Raw genomic sequence first — 25,696 nt, forward strand, 5'->3', positions numbered from 1 at the left:
GAACTCTATGGTATATAGTGGCACATCCCTGGACTAATGGTGATCCAAGCACTGTATGAGCACATACCAGCCAACAGCTAGCGTCCGAAGCCTCTGCTAAACTGCACGTTTGTTACTGCCGACCTTTGCCACTATCTGATTGGCTACAGAAGCCGGTTTTCTTTTTACCATAAACACAGACGCAGTGACTTGCTGCAGTACTGCGAGTATATGGTCTGTAGCCGAAACATGGCCATGTCAGGCTTGTAGAGCTCCTTATTTCCAGTTCTGTTATGTCATATATATTTTATGTTTTATTTTATTCCACTACTTATTGAATTGTATTGTCATGGTTGATTTAGCCTTTTTCTGCCCAGCACCTCTGCTCCTCTCGGGCCTGCTGATAAGTCTGTCCAGTGCCCTGAGCAGTCCAAGGGGGTGGCATAGCCAGCCATGGGGGTTGGGATCCCTTTGGATACTGATGTGACTGCCTGGCCACCCCAGCTGGTGTCCACCTTCCCATTGTCTTACCTTTACATTTATGGGTTTAGTGTTCCCATCGTTCTTCTCCTGCGGTCAGGATTTTGCCTCTCCATCGTGTCGCTGTATACGGTAAATAGAGATAACAGCAGGAAAAAGAGGTAATATTGCCCTTGTTTATGTCACTGGTGAGTACTGTGTTCAGGTATGGAGGCTGAAACTTTGAAAGGGCATTGAGAGGGTGGAGGCGGGTCAGCGAAGGACGACTGAAATGATGCAAGCCCTGCAAAAGAAACCATAGCGAGAGAGGCTTAAGACATTCAAGATGTACTCGCTAGGGTTATAATGGGAACGGATATGGCAGAAACATTGAAATATTTGACAGTCTTCAATAAATCAAGAGAAAGGGGACATTTATCATAGAAAAGGAAATTCAAGGACAAGGAGTCATGATGTGAACTTGGAGGAATCTTCGAGGGAACGGAAAATAATTGTTTACTGAGAGGGTTATACCTGCCTGCAATAACCTCGCAGAACTTCAACAAAACTCCTGAAACACCTTACTCAACTCATTGGCTGTCAGAAAATATTTTATGCTGGAAAATGACAACCCAATGTGTTCGTGATTCAAAACCAAGTCCTTCATCAGGTGATAAAAATAACTTTTCTTTGGTGGGTCAACTTCAAACTCACTTCCAATGGCTTCCTCTGCCGTAGCTTCATCTTCTCTTATTTCCAGCTTTTTGATGACGTCAATTTAAACTAAATCATGTGACCTGGAAACAACCAATCTCGCCACTTGTGATTTAGTTTAAATTAACGCCATCAAAAAGCTGGAAATAATAGAAGATGAAGCTACGGCAGAGAAGCCGTTGGAAGTGTGCTTGAGGTTAACCCACCGAAGAAAAGTTATTTTTATTCCCTGATGAAGGACTTGGGTTTGAAACGAGGCTACTTCGGGTTGTCATGGTAGGACCCAGAAAACCAAGTGGGATCGGATGGCATGTAAGCAAGATTATTATAAATATCACTTTTTAAAAATTAATGTGTCTTTGAGATGACATAACAAGCTAGAGTTTTAGATGGAATATAAAAAATGTTTCAAAAAATATGACTTTGAAGCATTGATTGTTGGACTATGATGTGGGTTGGTGGCAGTTAATGATTAAGATTTAGGGAACAGTAACCTGGATGGTACTGAATTTAGCCACAAATGAAATTGTCGTTTTCCACCATAAAATATTTTCCGACAGCCAATGAGTTAAGTAAGATGTTTCAGGAGTGTTGTCCAGATTCTGCTGGTACTATATTTACACTCCTAGTATGAAGATTGTGAGGATTAGAAATACCTCGCAGCGGAAGTGACGTGATAGAATTCAAGCGTGCTTGGCATAGACAGGGAGGAACGAGATTGGGAGACTGTGGCATTTCAAACTCTCTCCAGAGGAGATGGACGAAGAGAGGTGGGAGCAGATAAGGGAAGAATGACCTACAAGTCACAGCTTACCAGGCTGAGAACCAGCAGGCTACAACTTCCCAGAAGCCAGCTCGGTCAATGCTGGCAGATTTGTGATGCAGTACTTTCCAAAAAAAAAAAGCGATAAGGAGAAAACGAGAGTACGTCATAGCAACACCCAGGCAATGGTTGGAACCAGCCGGCCTAAACCCACCAGAAATCAACCAGGTTAATGCTAGGGGTTGGTGGTAACTGGCAATATTTAGCAAGGTGAGAAAATGACAAGGGTCAGACAAAGAAAACACTATATAGCACACTATAAGCCACGAGCTAACCAGATTAGTCCTATCAGCTAAAACTCTCCAGAAATCAACCGGTTGATGGTATTAGTCAGGTACAGTCTAGCAAGGTTACAAGACCTAGGCAGCCAGATGTTTTGGATAACAACCATACGTACTTTGATATCTGTTTTGATTATTCCAAACCTCGATGGTAAGACACGGGGGGTTATGGGACTCTTGGGTGCTATATTATGAATGAGAATTTGTTCCTAGAAGAAGTGTTCAAAGCCCTTGCAGGGTGCTCTTTCCAGTGGGAATCTACATTCATTTTGTTTTGTGGGTAAAATGATATTTGCATGCATACAATTGATTTTATGTACATATGCAAATGTGTGTAATGGAACAAAACAAAATTTAGAAATGCAATAAAAAAACAAAACCACAAGTAATAAAATGTTTCCTGAGCAGACCCCTGCTGTTCGCTCGCCATGAAAACGCAATACCTTGGAGTTGGATTTAGGGCACTCCCTGCAACAGCGGGGTTAAGTGAGTGAGGGGGGAAATGTGGATCAGTTCCAGCTGCAGCGGGAAAGAGGTGCAGAGCAGCGTGAGTGTGCAGCGTGAGTGTGCAGCTGATGGGAAGAGCACAAGAGCCTGAACGGAATCCGCTGGGAAAGGAGAATGGGTGATGGAGGATGGTGGAGGTGTGGAGGAAAAGAGGGCAAAGGCCGAACGTGTGGAGTGATTAACATTGTGGAAGATGGCAGAGAACGATCGACCACTCCGTCCGGTTTCCCAATTATTCCTGTGGAAAAGGGTAAAAGAAGAGGGCAGTTTTTGGGAAACTCCTCTGCAGAAGATGCACAAGGACCTTCTGTTGCAATGTTTATTTTTCAGTATTTGTTACAAGAAGGAAAGCAATATCTACCCAGAAAAATGTCCAGTCCTTTTTTTTTCCCAGTGATTTCTCCTGTTTCTGTTCTTGATGTAATAAAAACTGATATATTCCTGGGAACATAAAATAAAAACTGAAAACAGAGGTCCCTGGTGATGCACTACACGTGGGAGTGGGGGGAAACAGGAGTGAACGAGGAGGAGCGGTTGTGAGAGAAAAGTAGCAGGAGCTGCAGCCTCCTTAGTCTTGAATGGAGCAGGAGGGGATACATTTACTGCTGCCCCAGTCCTCTCCTGTGTATGGAAATCTATCTCATGCATATTCATTGTGGCATTCCTGAGAACCCCGAGGGGCTATTTGTGCTTCAGGGGAGGGCAGTGAAAGATCGAGGGCACAGCTGCTGCTTGGGGACTTTGTTAGAAAAACTGAAGCGTGACGTAAGGATCCCCAGAGTTGGGGGCTTATAGGGACAAATCTCTGCAAGCAACTTTTGCTGCATCGTATGAATAATTGTTGTTATTTTTTGTTACCTTCAGGAAAAGGTCCAGACCCCAAATACATCCCGATATTTACCCACTTATCCAGATCTGGTAGAATTGAGTCTTGTGTCGTCATGACATACTGTAGTAACAATAAATCCAAGAAATGCATGGAAAGATACAGGAATACGGGGTGGGTTTTTTTTGTTAGTTTAGAAAAGCAAATTGCTCCCTAACTACATGATGAACAGCTGGTGTTCATAAAATAGCATCTAATCAAAACAAAAAGACAGGGGATTAAAATATTAAAGGAGAGAATGTGCCTGTAGTGTGCTGAAGGAAGATTATTGGTTTACAAAGAGAAAAATGTAAGCAAATAAAAAGAGCACGCCAGCGCCTGCAGGATTAAGTTGTGATGTTAGTTCTAAGGGAAAGGGAGCACTGGGGATTTCCATTAATCTTGTGAGCGCTGAAAATTAATTTCTGATAATACTTTTAAGAGTGTGGAAGCTACAGAGCAGCATCACATTTCAAACCTCACTCAATCATAATGGAGTTATGATAATTAAGTTACACGCAGAGCACATGTTGAGTCAGTTGTAGGCAGAAACATCGCATGAGGCTTTCTGGGCAAGCAAAGGAAACTTCTGCTGGATAGTCTTTAGTCTTACCTAATCAAATAATAAATAATTATTATAGATCTCCCCTGCTTAAATATTACATCAGCACATACTGTGCTTTAGGAATAGTTTTGTCTTTTGAGAATGCAGTGAGATATATCTGTACCTATGAACACTCTCAGGGAAACAAACCTATTCAATACTTAAACTCGCTAATAGCAAAGTCAAAGGAAGGAACTCTTCTCCATTTGATAGTTCAGCCAGTCAGTGTCATGCCCTCTACAAACTTCCCTTTTCTCTGCTTTTTTTAGAACAGCATCGTGAGACAAATAGAAGCTGTCAGTCATGGAAAAATATTGTTAGCTCCCTGTGCCCCACCCCGTGGAAGGAAATAGAAAGTGTAGGTAGGAGAATCCATGCATTCGTAAAGAATCCAGAGGGCACTATGCTCAGAATTTCCCAGAAACATCTTCTTGCAGAAAGTGAAGCCAGAAATGTTGCACCCTGGTGCTAGAATACCGCGAGTCTGCAGAATAAGTGTCCCTCGGTGTGAGAGGCTTGCTTTGAAATGAGAGTGCCATGCAGTGATACTGCTCGAATGCCTGCCGTAGTAAGTGCAGGCTCTGTACAGACGCTTCTGATGCACAGTCTTATAGAAAGTGACAGGGTCCTCTGCATTACCCGAGAAAGGAGTATGAATAGGCAGCAGCAAAGCATACAAGAAGCTCAGCTCTAGTTCTCTAAAAACATTCTTCAGTTCAGAGAACAGAGATTACGGGGACTTGGACCGATTCTGAACTGTTTTTAAGCGATACCGGTGGCTAGGGGCATTAATCACTATGATTCACCGCAGGCAGTGATAACTGGTGTTGATAAAAGCAAATGGGACGCACATGCCATCAGAGTGGAGGTATTTTGGTTTGAGGTTTGCTAAGAATTGCATCTACTTGTTGACAGACTCTGCATCCCGCAGGAAGAGGTGCCAAGTGTGGGATTTTTAACTGTAATGTAGTTGTGTGTTCCTCTCTGTCCAGGGGCATTTGATGGTTCCCAGTACAGAGAAATCTTGATTGCTGGCTGCTGCCCCTTCTCATCTGGGATATTGTTTGCAAGTCTGCCCTGCCGTAATCTAGGATTTAAAAAACAAACAATCAAGATTTTGTGATAAAAATGTAAGACAAGTGAGAGGAGATAAGACATTGCCAGTGTGCGGGAAGGCACTTGATGATGAAAGCAGAGCGCACTGCTCTCGCTTCGGGACTTCCTGACTTTATTCAGAGTGGATTACATTCAGGTACTTTACGTAGTTCCAGTTTCTGCTTTGTGATCAGCTGCCACCAGGGTAGCTATCGGCAGATATAGACCACTAGGCCCACCCTATCTGCCTGCTATACCCGCACAGACCCTATTTGCTGTCTGGTCATCACCTGCGCTGGCCCTTACCACCACCCTCTGCATCTGTTCCAAGCAGGCTTGAATTCGGTCACTGATATGGCTCCCTGCCATCGGTACAGAAATATTTCCACACATTCCTGGGAGCCTATCTCCTTCCAGCTTTGCACCATTATCTGTTAACCTTTTTGCTTCTTTTTTCTGTGGAACGTGACACCTTCATTGTGTTTGAAGGAACCCAACAAACTGCAGACTGCAGGGACATGCACAATCTTAGTGACTTCAACACTGCTGCTCCAGGTTAACAGCTGATGTGAATGTTAATACCACTGGAATTTACCTTCTAGAAAATATCTGCATTCTGTATCATTAAACATTTACCAGCATAAATACCACAAAGGGAGTCAATGTGTGCACAGCTGCCTCGAGTCAGTAGGCTTGGGAAAATACATTGAATGCATTAATCGTTCGTTCAGTGGGTTTATCCAGAGGAAGGAGTCAATATCTAAAAATACATATGAATGCAAATAATTTTTGTAAACCATTTATTCAAAACACTGCATTGGGGAAAAAGGGAGAGACAGAATGTGGCAGATATAAACTAGGCAAACTGTGATATCACTAACGTGCTGATTACTGATGGCTGGACTTGCAGAGCCTGGTGTCGGACGTGTGGCCCATCAGTAAAGCTGCGATTCTAGTAATCGCCATTAACAGCACAGTCATCCTTCCGGATATATGTCAGTGGCTCTATCAAAGCCAAGAGTCATAGGACTCTGTGTGTTTCCTTCACGGTCCCTCACATTTCTGCTGTGGAGATGTAGCATCCGATCCTTGCATGCAGCTCTTACCAACTACCATCCATCCACATTCCATGCTTCATTTATTTTGCTCTTACTTTGGCTGTGGCAGAAGTGTTACATCTTCAGCTTTTTCCTTCTTACAATAAAGGCTTCTTTGTACCTTGGGCTATAAGCCGGTTTAGGGGTGCAGGGATCGGGCTGCTACAAGACACTGCCAGCTGCCCTCCCACCGTACTTGCGATCCTAAGTCAGGGAAAAGGCGACGTGTATTCTCCTCAGAAATAGACTTTTATTTATCAGATTTGGCAGGACATAAAAATTTAGAAAATAATAACAATTCCTATCCCTGACATCCTGCCACTAAGCACCAGTTTTCCCTAGAGAAAGTTCTGTATCATGGGTGGCTTCACACATGCCATAAACCTTAGCTTGCTTAAGATATTAATACTCGTGGCTAACTTACTTACCCCTGATTCCAACTTCTCTGTTCACCTCTGAAGCAGGAAGCGGCTGGAGAAGGTGGGCAGGGCGGGTGCTGACAGAGTGGGCAGGCTGTGCAGGAAGTAGGCTTAGCTTCTGGCCCTGGTGCTTGCCAGACAGACTGGTTCTCACCCTTCCTTGTCTGACTCCGTGTCACTCTCCGCACCTGAGCTGGGGTCTCCTCTCTCCCATCTCCTGGCCTCACCTGGTCTTCTCCCTTCTCAATAGCAGGGAGGGCCGGTTTGCCTCTCCTCCCCCCCCCCCTTTGCTTCCAGGGACGCCTCAGCACAGGTTCTCGCTCTCGGGGTGTTCAGGGTTTGTGCCTCCTCTTGCCCCGGGGGTCCATTGCTTGCTTCCTGTTCTTTCTCCTTCCTCCCCTGTCTTATACTTTCCAGCTGATGGATGTGCATAACCTCATGCATAATCTGCTGGTGAGGAGGGGGTCTTTGCTGCATTGCAGGTCTTTTCCCCCCCTCCCATTCCTTCGGGGAGAACTGCCACGTCTGTAAGCCAAGCTGTGTGTCAGGGTTTTTCTCCAGCTCAGGCTGCCCCCCTCCCCCTTCCTTCCAAGGGTGGGGTCTTTATGACCTCTGCACTCTGCTTCGGCCGATCCATGACTCCTGCTCATGCTTTAGTCATGTGGCCCTTCTGTCTGGTTTCCATCTGATAAGGTATCCTTCAGTGTTTCAGGACATGGCCTCTTCATTTTCCACATCACAAGGGCTTAAAGGTCACCTGGGCAAAGTTCCTTCTTCTTTCTTGCTGGGACAGTGCCTTTTGGGGCCTGTCAGAATTTGGCCTTTAGCATGGCTATTATAATTCATATTTGGTGTTTCATTGGTAAACAAGAGATATCTCCTCACAGTGCACACGTGGGAATGATCACTTACCCTGAGATTGCTAGGATGGAGTCTGTGCATTGTGCACGTGTGGGAATGATCACTTACCCTGAGATTGCTAGGATGGAGTCTGTGCATTGTGCACGTGTGGGAATGATCACTTACCCTGAGATTGCTAGGATGGAGTCTGTCTATTGTCTGTGCATTGTGCATGTGTGAGAATGATCACTTACCCTGAGATTGCTAGGATGGAGTCTGTCTATTGTCTGTGCATTGTGCACGCGTGGGAATGATCACTTACCCTGAGATTGCTAAGATGGAGTCTGTCTATTGTCTGTGCATTGTGCACGTGTGGGAATGATCACTTACCCTGAGATTGCTGGGATGGAGTCTGTCTATTGTCTGTGCATTGTGCACGTGTGGGAATGATCACTTACCCTGAGATTGCTAGGATGGAGTCTGTCTATTGTCTGTGCATTGTGCACACGTGGGAATGATCGCTTACCCTGAGATTGCTGGGATGGAGTCTGTCTATTGTCTGTGCATTGTGCACACGTGGGAATGATCACTTACCCTGAGATTGCTAGGATGGAGTCTGTGCATTGTGCACGCGTGGGAATGATCACTTACCCTGAGATTGCTAGGATGGAGTCTGTCTATTGTCTGTGCATTGTGCACGTGTGGGAATGATCACTTACCCTGAGATTGCTGGGATGGAGTCTGTCTATTGTCTGTGCATTGTGCACGTGTGGGAATGATCACTTACCCTGAGATTGCTAGGATGGAGTCTGTCTATTGTCTGTGCATTGTGCATACATGGGAATGATCACTTACCCTGAGATTGCTAGGATGGAGTCTGTGCATTGTGCACGCGTGGGAATGATCACTTACCCTGAGATTGCTAGGATGGAGTCTGTCTATTGTCTGTGCATTGTGCACGTGTGGGAATGATCACTTACCCTGAGATTGCTGGGATGGAGTCTGTCTATTGTCTGTGCATTGTGCACGTGTGGGAATGATCACTTACCCTGAGATTGCTAGGATGGAGTCTGTCTATTGTCTGTGCATTGTGCACGTGTGAGAATGATCACTTACCCTGAGATTGCTAGGATGGAGTCTGTCTATTGTCTGTGCATTGTGCACGTGTGGGAATGATCACTTACCCTGAGATTGCTAGGATGGAGTCTGTCTATTGTCTGTGCATTGTGCACGTGTGGGAATGATCACTTACTGTGAGATTGCTAGGATGGAGTCTGTCTATTGTCTGTGCATTGTGCACGTGTGGGAATGATCACTTACCCTGAGATTGCTAGGATGGAGTCTGTCTATTGTCTGTGCATTGTGCACGTGTGAGAATGATCACTTACCCTGAGATTCCTAGGATGGAGTCTCTCTATTGTCTGTGCATTGTGCACACGTGGGAATGATCACTTACCCTGAGATTGCTAGGATAGAGTCTGTCTATTGTCTGTGCATTGTGCACACGTGGGAATGATCACTTACCCTGAGATTGCTGGGATGGAGTCTGTCTATTGTCTGTGCGTTGTGCACACGTGGGAATGATCACTTACCCTGAGATTGCTAGGATGGAGTCTGTCTATTGTCTGTGCATTGTGCACATATGGGAACTCATGTGTGGTATGATTGCTGAGCTGCATTTTCCTAACTTTGAACTATTTTGAAAGAAGCTGATTTTCGAATGAGACCCCTGGTGTTTCAGAGGCAGCGCATGGTGCACCCTTTACGCATTCTGCATGAGGTTAACGATTTTTGCTCGTTAACTTGCTTAGTACTTATCATTTTCTCCTCCAGGTTCAGCCAGCCAGATAAATATTGTTAACTGAGGACAGCGGGAAAGCATAATGGATTATGGGTGAGAGAGTCTTTCCTTGGCTGACATGCTTTGCTCCAGCTGAGGTCCGCGTTGATGAAAGCTCATGTATGTGGAATATATTTGGTGGTGGGTAGATAATAAATTTAGAATTTCAGTCCATTTCTTAGTAATTCAGTTTCCACTTTTCAAAAACTCTCACAATTGGTACTGCTTTGTGCCCGGGAGAGCGTGGAGGGACTGAATCAGCATGACGGCCAAACTGCTGTCTTAACAACAGTGACAGTCTCTTCGAGACCAGCCTAACATACATTCATAGGGTGAGGAGAATCTAATTAATTTATCTTTAGGGAGTGATTGCACCTGTTGATCTTAAAGTGGACAAACAAGTGGGTAAAAGCCAGAAAGATGCCTGGCTGCATAGGGAGAGGACTGGTCAGCAGAAAAAGGGAGGTAACATTGCCCCTGTATGGGTCCCTGGTGAGACCTCACCTGGAATACTGAGACCGCACCTTTCATAAGGATAGAAACAGGATGGAGTTGGGCCAGAGGGAGGCTACTGTGAAATGGTCAGTGATCTTCATTATAAAGCACATGGGGATAGACTTAGAGATGTAAACATGAACACCCTGGAGGAAAGGTGAGATAGGGGAGATGTGATAGAGAGATTTAAATACCTTCAAGTAATGGAAAGGAGGACTCATGGGATGATGTTATAAAGGGGTAACCTTGGTAAATCTTTCTTTAGAGAGATGGTGGGTACATGGAACAGTCTCCCAGTGCAGGTGCTGGATACAAGGGCAGTATCTGCATTCAGGAATGCATGGGACAAGCCCAGGATTGTTAAGTTGATCGGCAGACTGGATAGAACAAATGGCCTTTTTCTGTCATCATATTTCAGTGTTTCTAAGTTCAGATAAAATGCTGAGTCTTTACCGCTGTTGGCTAGAGCAGTATTTCCCAACCTTTTCAAGCCCAAGACACAGCTACAGTACAAAAATGTTGTGTGGCGTAGCTACCTTTGTAGAGCAGCAGTGCAGACACGGCCAGAAGAAGAGTTAGGGAAGCACCGAAAACCCCAGCAATCTCCTCCTAATTTTACAACAAATGGACAGATTGGGAGGAGTGACGCATGCGCCCCTTACCATGGACCCCTTCCCCCTGTATAGGAGGGCAGCCTGCTGCTCCTGACCTATAGAGTGAGTCCAGTGCCTGCTCCCCCCGTGCACTCAGCCTGAAGGACTGTGGGTGCTGTACGTGCCCTGCGTGCTGCTTAATTCCCACACGCCAGGACTCCTGCGAAAGTTGGGAAGGAGAAGGAGCGTGCATGGCTATACATATTCTCAGGAAGTAGCTCCTACGTGTTTAAGATCCAGCGCTGTGAAGTGCTGCGCGCAGAGCCCAGATGCCGATGACTTTCCCCATGCAACACTTGACCGGGGCTGAAGGCACACGGGTTGGGGGATCTTGGCCTAGAGCTCTTACAAAGCCTGCCATGAGCAGTTCCCACTGGCGTCTGCACAGACAATCCTGTACCTGAGTCAGCAGCTCCCTGAAACCTTCTCTACATACACAGATTATTTAATTTCTTAATTATTCTGTGGAAAAGCATTCTCTGTCATGTCAGGTTTCAAAATACTAAAAGCTTTTAAAATTCTAAGACACATTTCCTAAAAGTTGGCTTAACCTTCCGAGTCTGAAGAAAGAGCATTCTGCATATGAAACAGAATCTGATTGATTTCTTTTAATGGCAGCATTTAAATGTGTCCTCAGACGTTACCCTTCCTTCCTAGCATTGGGCTGAAAGTTTGCTTTACGTTGTACAAATAAACTGCTCAGCCTCTGTATCACTGTTTCAGAGTGGAGGGTTTTGGCCGGATTACTTTTTCCTCTCTGCATGCCCGTCAAAGGTTTCCTTCAATGTTTCTGAGCAGCGGTTTCCTCAAGGTCATGGATCAGCATAAGTTGACCAGCTAGGACCAGCCCTGGTTTTATCCCATTCAGTACATGGCGATGTGGTCCTGCTTTTCTGAAGTAAGTCAGAATGACATTTCACTGCCAGCACAGGGCCAAAACTAGGACTGGGTCAGCCTACGTTAAATGAGAAGGGGCTCTCTGGTCCTTGGTGCATGCATGGATAAGCTCTGGTTCTGCATTGCATCTCAGAGGGGCCTATGAACTAAAGCCGTTTGTGCATGCAGGACAGTGACGTCAGGTGTGCATTCCAAACAAGACCCAGACGTCTTCTCATGTACGTGCAAGCTAATGAATGAATGGCTGATGCACCTTAGGCTGTAATAGTATCTGTGCTTTCTTCTGTATACTATTTGCCTTGCTTGTTCAGGCCTAAACTTTTACATCTGCCTTGAACTATGTATTAACTTCTCAGCATGCGTGCTATTTCAAGGGTTCAGCTGCCAGCAAGCACTATGACTAAACGATGAAGATGATGTACAAGAGGTGACGCTGTAAGCATTTACTCACAGGTGCTTTGCACTATTACACATCTTCCCACACTTCTCTTTGGGGAAAAAAAAAGGTGGACAAGTGCACAGTGATGCATATAGGGAAAAATAACCCTTGCTGTAGTTACACAGTGTGAGGTTCCATATTAGGAGCTACCACCCAGGAAAGAGATCTAGGCTTCATAGTGGGTAATACATTGAAATCGTCGGCTCAGTGTTATATGGTAGTCAAAAAAGCAAACAGAATGTTAGGAATTATTAGGAAGGGAATGGTTAATAAAATGGAAAACGTCATAATACCTCTGTATCGCTCCATGGTGAGACCGCACCTTGAATACTGTGTACAATTCTGGTCACCGCATCTCAAAAAAGATATAGTTGTGATGGAGAAGGTACAGAGAAGGGTAACCAAAATGATAAGGGGAATGGAACAACTCCCCTATGAGGAAAGGCTGAAGAGGTTAGGACTTTTCAGCTTGGAGAAGAGACGACTGAGGGGGAATATGATAGAGGTCTTTAAGATCATGAGAGGTCTAGAACGAGTAGATGTGACTCGGTTATTTACACTTTCGGATAATAGAAAGACTAGGGGGGCACTCCATGAAGTTAGCAAATAGCACATTTAAGATTAATCGGAGAAAATTCTTTTTTACTCAACGCACAATTAAACTCTGAAATGTGTTGCCAGAGGATGTGGTTAGTGCAGTTAGTATAGCTGGGTTTAAAAAAGGATTGGATAAGTTCTTGGAGGAGAAGTCCATTACCTGCTATTAATCAAGTTGAATTAGAAAATAGCCACTGCTATTACTAGCAACGGGAACATGGAATAGACTTAGTTTTTGGGTACTTGCCAGGTACTTATAGCCTGGATTGGCCAATGTTGGAAACAGGATGCTGGGCTTGATGGACCTTGGTCTGATCCACTATGGCAATTTCTTCTGTTCTTAAAAAAAAAAAACAAATGATACAGTATTACAAAAATACATATTTATATATAAGTGAAACTCATCTATAGATAATATATATATATATATATATATAATGAAAATAATGCAGGAAAAGATTTATACATGCAAGTGAAGAGCAGCTGCACCAATGACAGGATGCAGTTCTCCCTTCTGGCCACTAGGTAGCAGCAGTACTGGCCATGTGCCCAGAGTTGGAGACCCTGGCTGAGCTGATCAGCCTGCAGCACCGCCCTGCTGCTGGCACCATGGAGGAGAGGGAGCAGCTTTTCCAGCTCTCTGCCAGCAGACAATTCATTGAATTACCTGGTGAGGAGCTAATGTTTGTTTTGTGGTTTGCTTATTCTGTGGGGACTGCAACTTTAACTCTGCACCCTCTGCAATGCTTTTGCCCTGTATAAATAAACCCATGGCTAGACAATGGCCACATTTTCAAAGAGGCTGTTTTGCAATGCTGGCTTGAAAAAACACATTTGTGTTTGAGTTCATTCATCACTTCTCTGCTCCTAGTTTTAAATCTTTGCCCCTGAGTTTCTCTCTTGAGAGGTCCTGGAAGTAGTTTGTCAGCTGCTCCCCTCTGCTGTGTGCAAACGGTCCTGGATATACTGCACATGGTTTCCATTCCTCAGTTCTTTTTGAAGGAGGCTTGCTCAGCTCCTTCAGCCTTTTCTCAGATTAGGCTGTTAAATAGCAAAACATTTTCACACTTCACTTCACCATCTCAGTTAAATAATGCTTCATTTTCTGCAGGCGTCAAGAATATAGGATTCTTCTCTCTGGCTTGATTGCTAATCCTTCCTGTTGGGAATATAATTTATTGTAATAACAATGCACCAGATATGTGCATATGTAAAAAACAAACATTGTGTTCTGAAGGATGCTGTGTAATGAGGTAAAGCTGGATAAATGTCTCTGTGGGCATCTTTTCTCTTCTGCTACTAGAAGCAAGGAATCTCATGAATTCCCATTTATACGGCTCCTTTCTTCCACCCAGGATCTCTTAAGTGCTTTCCAATCTGGTAACCCCTAAGCATTGACAAAGCCATCTCTGGATTGTCTGAGGTAATGAACATCAAGATGACATGGCATTCTGCCAAATTCTCATGCCAGGTGTCCCACCCGTGGCAGACAGGTTTGCACACGTCCATGCAAGACAAATGGTGCCATTCCTCTCCACCACCACTGCTGTGTTGCTGTAAACTCAAGGGAAGCGGTGTGGCTGCTCCCCTCTGCTGTAAGGAACAGCTGGCCTGCTTTTCCTCTGCGGGCAGGATTGGAAGTGGCTTCTGCTTAACCTGTACGGGATTTCTTCAGGGGATTCAGCATTTGACATCTGTGATTCTCGGCTGCATTAGCAAATTTTCATCACACGGTATTACTGTTGGAACCTAATGGAACATAGAAAATAGAATAACATTAGTACCTTTCTTTTCAAGGCACAATCCCAGAACACCAGGGTAAACTCTTACTGTAATGAGGTTTTTTGTATCAGCTGGCTTGCCACTCCTGCTCACTGTAACTTTACTAGATGCTCTTCATACAGACTCACTCTTTAACTGTCTGCTAGTGGTGAAAATGATCGCCGTGATGCAGCACTGTTATAAATAATGCACAAGAAGTATTTTTCAGAGGAAAGGAAACTCAAGGTAAGTACTGCAAATGTAGGCGGAGGGGAAAAAGCAGGGAGCAAGACCTTTGGAGATGTTCACCAGGATATTGAGGCCAGTGGTACAAGCAAGAGAACCAGTCAGCATGGCAAGGGGTGCTTAAGTCTCCATGTGGAGGGGAACGCATGGAAACCCTAGCATAAGAGGTCATGATAAGGTGCGGTTACGGGAAGGGAGTGCACTCAGGAGTAATACAGGAAACTGCTCTTTACAGGAAGGGTAGAAAGTGCACGGGATAGTTTCTCAATAGATAAAATAGCTATTGGAATTCAGGAAGGTAGGGACAAGCAAAAATGATTCTTGGATGGAGTAAAGCCAGAGACCAGATAGGATCTGTGGTGGGTAATAGAAAAGGGACAAACATAAGATATTCCATGCTCGTTCACACCAAGATCCATTGAGCCCAGCAACCTGTCTCAGACAGTGGTCAGTTCAGGTCACAAATATCTGGCAGATCCCAAATAGTTGATCTGTTTCTTGTTGCCCACTCCAAGAGATAAGCCATGTCTTTCCCAAGTCTTTTCCTCCAGGAGCTTGTGCTAACCTCTTTTAAACCTCACTATGCTCGTCATCTTGGCCATGACTTCTGGCAAGCAGATTGTGAGCTGAGTGAATCTTCACGGACTTGATGAGGCGAGCGTAATGCTGGAAAGCTAGCCATGGAGGTTTAAAATTCCCAAGAAAAAAGGTGTTTGTTGACCCTTAATGATACATCTCCAAGTGGATAAACGCAGCATCCAGAACTCTTTGTGCAAAGAGTTCCTAACTTTCTATTTGCTTTATTGACGTCCACTGCACGCGTAAGTGCGAGGTCCTTTCACTGGGTGGTGACTCCTAATACTGTACCTATAGTTGGGATTATTTTTCCCTATGTGCATCACTTTGCACTTGTCCACATTAAATGTCATCTGCCATTCAGGCTCCCAGTCTCACAAGGTCTTTGCAGAATTTCTCACAGTCCACTTTCTTTTGTGTTATCTGCAGATTTGCTCACCTCCCTCTTTGCTTCCTTGTGCAGATCATTTATGGATGGTTACAGCACAGGTCCCAGGACATATTCTTTCTCCATTTGGAAAACTGAACATTTAGCCCTACCCTCTAGTCCCTGTTTTTTATAATCCTGAGACTCGGTTTCTTTGTGTTCACAGGTCCTTTGTAAGCAGTTATCAGTCCACAACAGGACCCTGCCTGCTATCCCATGACTTTTTAATTTCTTGAGGCGTGTCAAATCCTTTCTGAAAATCAAACTTCAATAGATTAACCTGCTCAGCTTTCTCCACCTTCAAATAAAATCTAATAGATTGGTAAAGCCATGCCTATCTGTAGGGCCAGTGATTTTGGTTTTAAGAAGAGGACTGACTGGCCTGGTCCTACGTCACTATTTGCCCATCACATATTACGTAGTCACCATGAAGCTGCATCATTATTAATGGCCATGGGGGAAAGGCGCTGTGCATAATAACTGCTAAGAGGAATTGCCATGTTTGCTTTTCTGCTCACAGAAGAGATTGGAAAGTCATTGCTGGAGGGGAGTCTCCCGTGTCTGTGTCGGACCCAGCCACGGTTCTGCTGAGCAGCTGTTGTGCCCGGCCTGCAGCCCTGGGCGAGAGGCTGAGTTTCCATGCTATGGAAGACATGTGGTCTCTGAAAGCAGCCTTTAATCAGCTTTCCTGACAGCTTCACCTCTGCAGCCGCTTCTCAATGCCGCGTGCTGACAGAATGATTGGCTGTGAGTGCTACTTGTGTCCATCCTGCTGGGGGGAAGCTTTCTGAATCACCCCAGAGCACAGTTTGTCTGTTGTCACGGAACTGCTGGGCAAACCTGTTAGTTTCTTGGACCGCATGGTTTGGCTTCTGAAGACTGGAAGGCCCTCGGTGTCATGCATTGAGCAGTACGGTCAGTCAGCAGTTCCAGAAGGAACGCAGCACTGAACTGCTAAGTAAAGGGACCTTAGTGACCGAGGGAGGTGATCACCTGCATGGACTTAAGTCTGCCTCCATTGCAAGAGTCCACTAAAGAGGAATAAGGCTTTCACGGCATCTGTTAGCCGCTTTGGCTAATAAAAGGGGAGGGAGAGGTTTCAGGAATAAAAAGATGATATTTTCTGTGCATGTAGATGCCGCCCTCTTTCTCAGGGCCCCTGGTCTAACTCTGCACGTAGAGTGCATAAGTGGGGAGAGCCTAACTTTCAAACCTATCTGCAGTACAGCATTTACACGCAAATACGTCCGATTTATGCTAGCGTCTTATAAATTGTATGGCGGGAGCTGCATGGTTTATGAAACATTGCGTAATTCTGCTCAGAAATTACACGCTTTTATTCTATTTATTTATTTGTATCCCGAAGTTTGGCGAAGGCCTTCACGCCGGTTTACAGGTGTAACAACGATTTACATAAAAATCAAAACGATTTACATTAATAACTTTGGGAGCTGGCGCAGGCCTTCACTCCGAACATATTATGTATCAGTACTCGCAAATATTTCCCAGTGTGAGAAAGTGCATACTTTATTTACCTATTTTATAAAAATACACGCATGTGCCGTGTTGAAAAAATATAACATGTACACATAGTAACCCTGATTTATGTGCAGAGGCAGAGTATTTTGTAAAGTATGTGCAAATACCATTTTGGAAATACGTACTATATCATACTTGGAATCACCACTAGTTCAGGTCAAGACCCTCTAGCACTTCACTCAGAAACTGCAGACAACAGAGAAATCCTATTTCACTTGTGCGAGTCATATAGCAGGCGCTAATGGTAACGTATGCATGCAAAGCACCGGGCGTACTTCTGAACCCCGCCCAGAGTGCTCCTAGTCTTCTGACAGTAAAATACATCAGCTCGTACCTGCTACTCATGCAGGGCTTGGAGCCTGAGAATGCACAGCTCTGTGTTCCAGGCCCGCAACTCCTCTAAGCAAATAAAAATATATTGACGACATTCTCATGGGCAGATTTATCTGTGGTCAGAGGCACAGAATGTGTTCAGTGCTACCTGGAGCTCTCTCTCATCTTTCACAGCAAAGTGAGAGAAGATGCAATCTGCTGATAACGAGATGCAGCCAGAATACCCTGCTTGACTCTGGTGCTCTGGGTCTCTGCCCCTGCTGATGACAGGATCCAAGATATTGAGAGTAAGCCGGGAGCTATCTCGGCTGTTCCCCTGGGGCAGTGTCTCCAGATGAGTTACTCTTGCACGTACCATGACAGGCATGAACCTCACTCTTAAGCCATGGGATCACAAAGTTTCCATCCTCTGCAGTTCTCTCGGGATCCTGAGCCCCATGTTTTTCTGGTAACACAAGGCTTATAATGCTTACACAGTTTTCAGTGGCTCAGCCGCGCTGCCTGTTTGTATACAGGCCACCAAATTCTGTTGCTATCTAGTGGGCTTTCACTCATTCCTTCTCTTCTTCAGAACTTTTGTCCAAGGTTAATGGTGGAACGGGTTTGTGGCAGTTTACTTTTCGAGGGTCTGGATCTGTTGTTGCCATTAAGTATACTTTGAGGCATAAGAGTACTTCCTTCAGCACAAATTCAGAGCATATGCTGGTTCTCATACGTTAGCTGATGGGCATGGGGTAGTGTCTGCAGATGGGTTTACTTTGTGCACGCCATCAGGGAGGTGAATCTCGCTCATAAACCAGGGGACATTAAGCATAATCTCAAGCTTCCCTTCGGTACTTACATTCTCCTAAAGAGCATCTCCTTCTGGAGTTCATAGGCTGCAAGGTGTAGAGGCAACATATGAAGACCAGCGGTGCCCAGTACAACTGGGACCATCCTTTATCTTTCATATGTAATGCAAAACAGCACTGGTACTGACGCTTCTGTTAGCAATGCATCAGGTGCTTTTGGGACCATCCTTTATCTTTCATATGTAATGCAGAACAGCACTGGTACTGACGCTTCTGTTAGCAATGCATCAGGTGCTTTTGGGACCATCCTTTATCTTTCATATGTAATGCAGAACAGCACTGGTACTGACGCTTCTGTTAGCAATGCATCAGGTGCTTTTGGGACCACCCTTTATCTTTCATATGTAATGCAGAACAGCACTGGTACTGACGCTTCTGTTAGCAATGCATCAGGTGCTTTTGGGACCATCCTTTATCTTTCATATGTAATGCAAAACAGCACTGGTACTGATGCTTCTGTTAGCAATGCATCAGGTGCTTTTGGGACCATCCTTTATCTTTCATATGTAATGCAGAACAGCACTGGTACTGACGCTTCTGTTAGCAATGCATCAGGTGCTTTTGGGACCATCCTTTATCTTTCATATGTAATGCAAAACAGCACTGGTACTGACGCTTCTGTTAGCAATGCATCAGGTGCTTTTGGGACCATCCTTTATCTTTCATATGTAATGCAGAACAGCACTGGTACTGACGCTTCTGTTAGCAATGCATCAGGTGCTTTTGGGACCATCCTTTATCTTTCATATGTAATGCAAAACAGCACTGGTACTGACGCTTCTGTTAGCAATGCATCAGGTGCTTTTGGGACCATCCTTTATCTTTCATATGTAATGCAGAACAGCACTGGTACTGACGCTTCTGTTAGCAATGCATCAGGTGCTTTTGGGACCATCCTTTATCTTTCATATGTAATGCAGAACAGCACTGGTACTGACGCTTCTGTTAGCAATGCATCAGGTGCTTTTGGGACCATCCTTTATCTTTCATATGTAATGCAAAACAGCACTGGTACTGACGCTTCTGTTAGCAATGCATCAGGTGCTTTTTGCAGCACTTACTTTGCTATCCATCGTTCTGCCAGTGTTTGTGACTCCATAAAGGCTTGGGCATAAAAATAAGTTACCTTATCCCCTGCTTGTCTTCATGGCTCCGTGCAATTTTATTTAGTCCTCTTAGCTGCTGTAGTCTTGTCTCCTGCTGTAACAGGTCCATGAGCATGTTCACCATGGCCTGGTGGGGTCACCTGAAGGCTCTGCACTCTCGCACTACCACCATCATTAGCCCTGGTGTTGGGAATAAGGGCGGGCACCTTCATGTCTTGGGTGACGTGCGGCCTGGGTGAACTTTTTCAGACTTAGCAGGGGTGGTGGCAGCGCTGAGATTTGATCTAGATGTAACACGACGGGGTCAGCGCAGGAAGGCACTCAGCAGTGTGACTCTGCTGGTTATTCTGCTGACACTAGCTCTGTAGTCTGCAAAGGCTGTTCTCGGTTGCAGTAGCTCTGGATAAGTTAAGCAGGATTCATGTCTTACCCTTCCTCAGCAGCTTTCCAGCTCAGGCTACAATCAGATTTGCATTTTGTATCCTTTGTTTCTGATGCCGCATGTCATCGTGTTCTCCTCTGCTTCCCCTTGGGGATTGAGTTCACTCTCGTGCCTTACATGCGGTCTCCGGGTTTACTTATGTATTGATCAAGTGAATATGAATTCAAATAGAATTTGAAGATTTTATTTTTACTTTTACAAACAATATTAGGCTGAGCTATGTGCAAGGAAGGTCGCTGGCTGATGTGACCTCTGTGCTGAGCAAACTAATGGAATCGCTGCCAAAACAGAGGATGGTGCAGTTTCTGGAGTCCAATGGATCGCAAGATCCGAGGCAGCAGGGAGTTACCAGAGGTAAATCTTGTCACATGAATCTGAGCAATTTCTTTGAGTTGGATCCAGGGAGAGCGCTAGACGCACTGTACTTGGACTTCAGCGAGGTTCTGCACAGAAGTCTTATAAATAAATGGTGTGGCCCCTGTTATGTCTGATGGGGTCAGAAACGGGCTGAATGGGAGGTGAGAAAGGTAGTGGTAAACAGTTTTCTCCGAGGAGGGGGTTCTTACTAGTGGTGGGCCTCAGGGATCGGTCCTTGGATGGTTCTTTTCAACATTTTCATGAGCAACATGGCAGAAGGATTGTCAGGAAAGATTTGTCTAGGATCTGGCAGCTAAGATTTAATGCTAAAAATGCAGAGTAATGCATTTACCGGCCGATTCAGTATGGTGCGCTCGGCTGAGCACATTCAGCCCCGGTTTGGCCACACATTTTCGACGCGCTATTTTTATCCCTTATGCAGTAAGGGGTAATAGCGGTGGAAAACGCGCGGCCAACCCTCCCAAAACTAATAGCGCCCACAACATGCAAATGCATGTTGTGGGCGCTATTAGACATTCCTGCGCGATACAGAAAGTAAAATGTGCAGCCAAGCCGCACATTTTACTCTCAGAAATTAACACATGCCAAAGGCACCGGGCAAGTGTACAGAAAAGCAGAAAAAACTGCTTTTCTGTACACCCTCCGACTTAATATCATAGCGATATTAAGTCGGAGGCCACAAAAGTAAAAAAAAATTAAAAATCTGGCCACGGGCCGCAGGTTGGAAGACGGATGCTCAATTTAGCCGGTGTCCGTTTTCCAAACCCGTGGCTGTCAGTGGGTTTGAGAACCGACGCCAGTAAAATTGAGCGTTGGCTGTCAAACTCGCTGACAACCGATGCTTCTGTCAAAAAGGAGGCACTAGGGACGCGCTAGTGTCCCTAGCGCCTCCTTTTACCGCGAGCCCTCATTTAAATACTGAATTGCACGCCCAGGAGAATGGCCTGGGTGCGCGTCGGGAGAGCGGGCGCTCGCCTCGGAGCGCTGGCTCTCCCATGGTTTTTACTGTATCGGCCCGTTAGGATGCAAAAACCCAAGGGAAAGGTGCAATATTGGAGGTGAAATTCTTCTGAGCACAAAGGAAGAGTAGGATCTGGGGACGATTGTATCTGATGATCTTAAGTTGGCTAAACAGCTGGATAAAGCGATGGTAAAAGCCAGAAAGATGCCTGGCTGCATAGGGAGAGGACTGGTCAGCAGAGAAAGGGAGGTGATGCTGCCCCTGTATAGGTCCCTGGTGAGACCTCACCTGAATACTGAGACCGCACCTTCATAAGGATAGAAACAGGATGGAGTTGGGCCAGAAGGGGCTACTAACATGGCCAGTGATCTTCATTATAAAGTATACGGGGATAGACTTAGAGATCTAAACAGAGGAAGGTGAGATGGGGAGATAGGATAGAGACATTCAGATATCTCAGAGGTTTCCATGCACAGGAGGGGAGATTTTCAATGGAAAGGCGGCTCTAGAATGAGGGGTCATGGGATGAGGGAGAAATGCGGGTAAACTCAGGAATAATCTAAGGAAATATTTTTTTACGGACAGGGTGGTGGATGCATGGAACGGCCTCCCAGCGGCAGTGGTGGAGACAAGGAAATTATCCGAATTAAAGAAAGCCCGGGATAAGTACAGGGGATCTCTGAGGGAGTGATGGGGAATGTAAAGCTGAATTGTTGGGTGGATGGGCAGATTAGACAGGTCACACGGTCATCTTCTGCCATTATGTTTCTGTGTTTCTATAACATAATGTCAAGGCAACTTACAGCATTATTAGTATTTGGGTATAAAGGTCCCTAACCAGAAGAGCTTACAGTATAAATGGGCACCTGAGGGAAAATGAAAGTGACATGTCCAAGGTCACAAGGAGGGTCAGCGTGGCAATGGGTTTGCACGTCTCCTTTCCTTGGATCTGAGCCCATTGGCTGCTTGTCCTCAGCTTTTCACCTCGCCGCACACCATCTTGTGATACTGTCGCTTCAGTAATACTGTACTCCGTTCACGTTACTCTCTTAGTAAGATGCCTTCATTTGTTTCTGCACTGTGCTTAAAGATAGGTGTTTCAGTTTGCAGAGACAGCATAAGCTGGCAGATAAATTACTTAAATACTGATCGCCATTATTAGGGGCATTGATGAGGGCTTACGGGCCTGACTGGAAGAGCGAATGCATCCCCCAGGCCAGCACATGCTGTGTCCAGGAAGGATTATTGCCACCACGCTCTTACCACAGAAAAGCCTGCTTTGCTTTTCACTGTGACATTGCTGTAGCCCCTCCAAATGCTGGGTGAAATAATTGTTTTTCAGTGAGAATATCATTTGGCACCTGCTCCAGCAGCTCGGTCAGAATATGGCCTTTGCTGACATCATCTTGTGGCTCACTAATGTACATCTGATGTCTTTGCTCTAAGGTAGCTTGTTTTGCAGCTGTAGCATACCCAGCGTCTTGTGAAATATTCATTTTGCCATTAGGCTGCCTGTACCCTTTTGCTTTTCCATTCCTGCTGATGCTGGCAGTGACAGGCTGCGTACCAGCGGAGCCTTTGCCAGGATCAGTCATCATCACTCCAGTGACTGGGACATGAGCTCAGCCTCCCTACCGCTGGGATCCCCTCCAGCTCTCTTGTCCACCTTTCTCTGTACAACTCCTGGCCGGGTCCTGGGGCAATGCTCCACGCCTTTGACAGCTGATGTGACGTTGGCATCCTTCGTCCAGATGGCCGTTAAGGTTTGAAGGGGAAAAGCTCTTGTTTTGACAGACAGGGATGTAGAAAAAGAAAAGTGCCATGGAAAAGAATGATGCCATGTTCTTAGATTTCAAAATGTAGGAATGCAGTTTGCAGAAAATGAGGTCTCTCTTTTGCAATTATTGGAAGAATTGTTGGTCTATCAATAGAACTGTCGGAGGATGACAAAACTCGCCCTGGACAAGGAGCGATATCTTACAAGAGGTCACACAGTACAGGTAGCTACACCTAGGATAGATCCTTACAAGTGTGGACAGGAATGACTGGTTCGACTGCTCCTTTTCTGTCATCAGCGAGCAGAATGCATTCCACCCTTCTTTAAGATCTTGAAGTAGAGATATAGTAAATGTCGCCACATAACGTGGCTCTGAAAGATGAATATTAATGTCGAGCGAAGGGATAGGCTGCCCTGTTCCCAGACTTGATGAGCTTAAGAATATATCTGCCATGGTCAGTTCTGGTCTGTCTCTTCACTGTCTTGCAGCATGCTCCCTGTCCTGGGAGTTAAAGAGTGGGCAGACTTCGCTGACCATCCTCATTGCTGATGCAGTAACCAAGAGATTTTCATTCTGACTTTCAGTCTCATCCTTTAGAATTTTACATGTCCCAAAACATTTACCTATGAATTTCATCTGCGCATGTTTAAATGAGCAAACTCATGATGAGAGGTGAAATAGAAAGTACAGGACTCCCATTTCCATCGGTAAATGAGGCTGCAGAAAATATGTTCGTAAGGGGGTAGTCACAGCTTTAAGGAATTTATTGTGTGCTGTAAGCTCCGGGCAAGACATCAGTGACAGATTCTTGTTCCCCCGACGGATCATAAGTGGCCTGACTCAGTATAAAATGTATTAAAGCCTTATCCTGAAGACATGAGGATGTTGGAAAGAGGAGCCACTGATAAAAGGATTCTGATGAAGCATTTCTGTTGATTAGTCACTGTCAATTCCTGTTCCACTCTGTCAGCAAAAACGAGTTTAATTTTTTCAGCATTATTATTGTCATGCAATTCTGTCTTGTACCCTGTGCTGTCCCCTTGACTATAATAGGTGGGGACAGTCATGTATCTGCATGCACGATTATCCTGCTATTAATTAACACCTGAAGCAACCTCCGAGTAGCGCGGACCTTTGTTTGACATCCCATCCTAAGGAGGTCATCAAGGGAAGATAAAGCACTTTGTGTTCCTTAGCAGCATCCAGTCCAGTCCAAGTACTAGCCCATCCCTGCCCTTCTCAGCATGCAGGGAGCCCCAGGATCAGAGTCTGGGCAGATGCTGAGACCTCTGCGCTAGGAACGTCTTTCATGTTTAATGTGGCAAGAGCCCACCAAGGGGCTGATGCTCTAACTCATAAGTGGATTCACAGGAATGAGACAGTAACATCGACATTTTCCCTTAAATATTATGAAAATGGCTCTGTGCAAAATTGGCCTCTTTATCACAGAAAAATATAATTACACTTCCTCATGGCATAGTTAAGTTTCATGGAAAATCACCACTTTCAGTGATTTTCTGCACATAATTACATGATTCTTCATCTCTTTAGCAATTTAGCACCTTTATTATTATTTACTTTTAAATAATTTCTATTCCACACTGATCGACAGAGCAGGACAGATTACATGAAAAAACATACCTCAAAAAAAAAAACAACACATAAAAACATAGAACATGACACATCTCAGAAAAACGAGGAACCTAAACTGTCCACAATGGCCTGGTACAATAAAAGTCAAAAGAAATAAAACAGCAAAAGAAAATGGATTAACATCACAGAAAGAAAAAGTTCACATAATCAGCTCAGGCTAGAAGGTGGAGTTCTGCCGCCTGCAGGGGGATCACTAATCCTCACTGAAAGGCCTGCTTTAAAAGGAACTCTTTCAAGCTTTAAAAGATTTGCCACACAGCAGTAGCTGGAGATATTTTGGCGGTGCATTCCACATAGATGTCCCCACAGCTGAGAAAACCCTGTCACGTGTTTCTGCGAGATGGACTTGTGACTTCCGGCAGGCCATGGTCCGCAGAGGGCAATACTCTAGAAGATGCGGAAATCCGCAATATAGCGCTAACCCATGGAAAGGTGGTGGTGTTTAATAACTTTGCAAATGCAGAATTATTTGCAGAAAAAGAGCGAATAGCACGTGCAAAACATTTATAAAGGTGAGTGTGCGCGCTATTTCTAATTTTTGAGCCTGCAATTGCCTTTGTGAAGCTGTTTCCATTTTAGTATATCATCATCCAAGTCAGCCACTGTGCCTCTCAGCTCACTCTTGCTGCATCGCACAACATGAAATGTTATTGTTGTTTCTAGTGAGCAATCTGGCACACATTAAATAGCATTTCACCAATAGTATGTTACCAAAACAGCAACTACATCATTAGTTGAGCTTGTATGCATATTCTATTAGGAGAAGAGTGAGCAAAATGATAAAGAGGATGGAACAATTCCCCTATGAGGAAAGGCTAAAGAGGTTAGGACTTTTCAGCTTTGAGAAGAGACGACTGAGGGGGGATATGATAGAGGTGTTTAAGATCATGAGAGGTCTAGAACGGGTAAATGTGAATCGGTTATTTACTCTTTCAGATAATAGAAAGACTAGGGGACACTCCATGAAGTTAGCATGGGGCACATTTAAAACTAATCGGAGAAAGTTCTTTTTTACTCAGTGCACAATTAAACTCTGGAATT

General features: G+C 44.9%; 1 protein-coding gene and 1 long non-coding RNA gene across 6 annotated transcripts in view; both read left to right on the top strand.

Moving 5' to 3' along the window:
• Positions 1-25,696, top strand: part of CSMD2 (CUB and Sushi multiple domains 2) — a 653,904-nt gene that overhangs the window by 340,083 nt on the left and 288,125 nt on the right. The gene's annotated exons all lie outside the window — the stretch shown is intronic.
• On the top strand, positions 10,135-21,704 carry LOC115073563. Its single transcript, XR_003852051.1, has 3 exons — positions 10,135-10,191; positions 11,309-11,310; positions 21,661-21,704. It is a non-coding gene; the product is annotated as an uncharacterized LOC115073563 (long non-coding RNA).

This window comes from Rhinatrema bivittatum, chromosome 11 (genome assembly GCF_901001135.1).
Source record: "Rhinatrema bivittatum chromosome 11, aRhiBiv1.1, whole genome shotgun sequence".
Lineage (NCBI taxonomy): Eukaryota > Metazoa > Chordata > Amphibia > Gymnophiona > Rhinatrematidae > Rhinatrema > Rhinatrema bivittatum.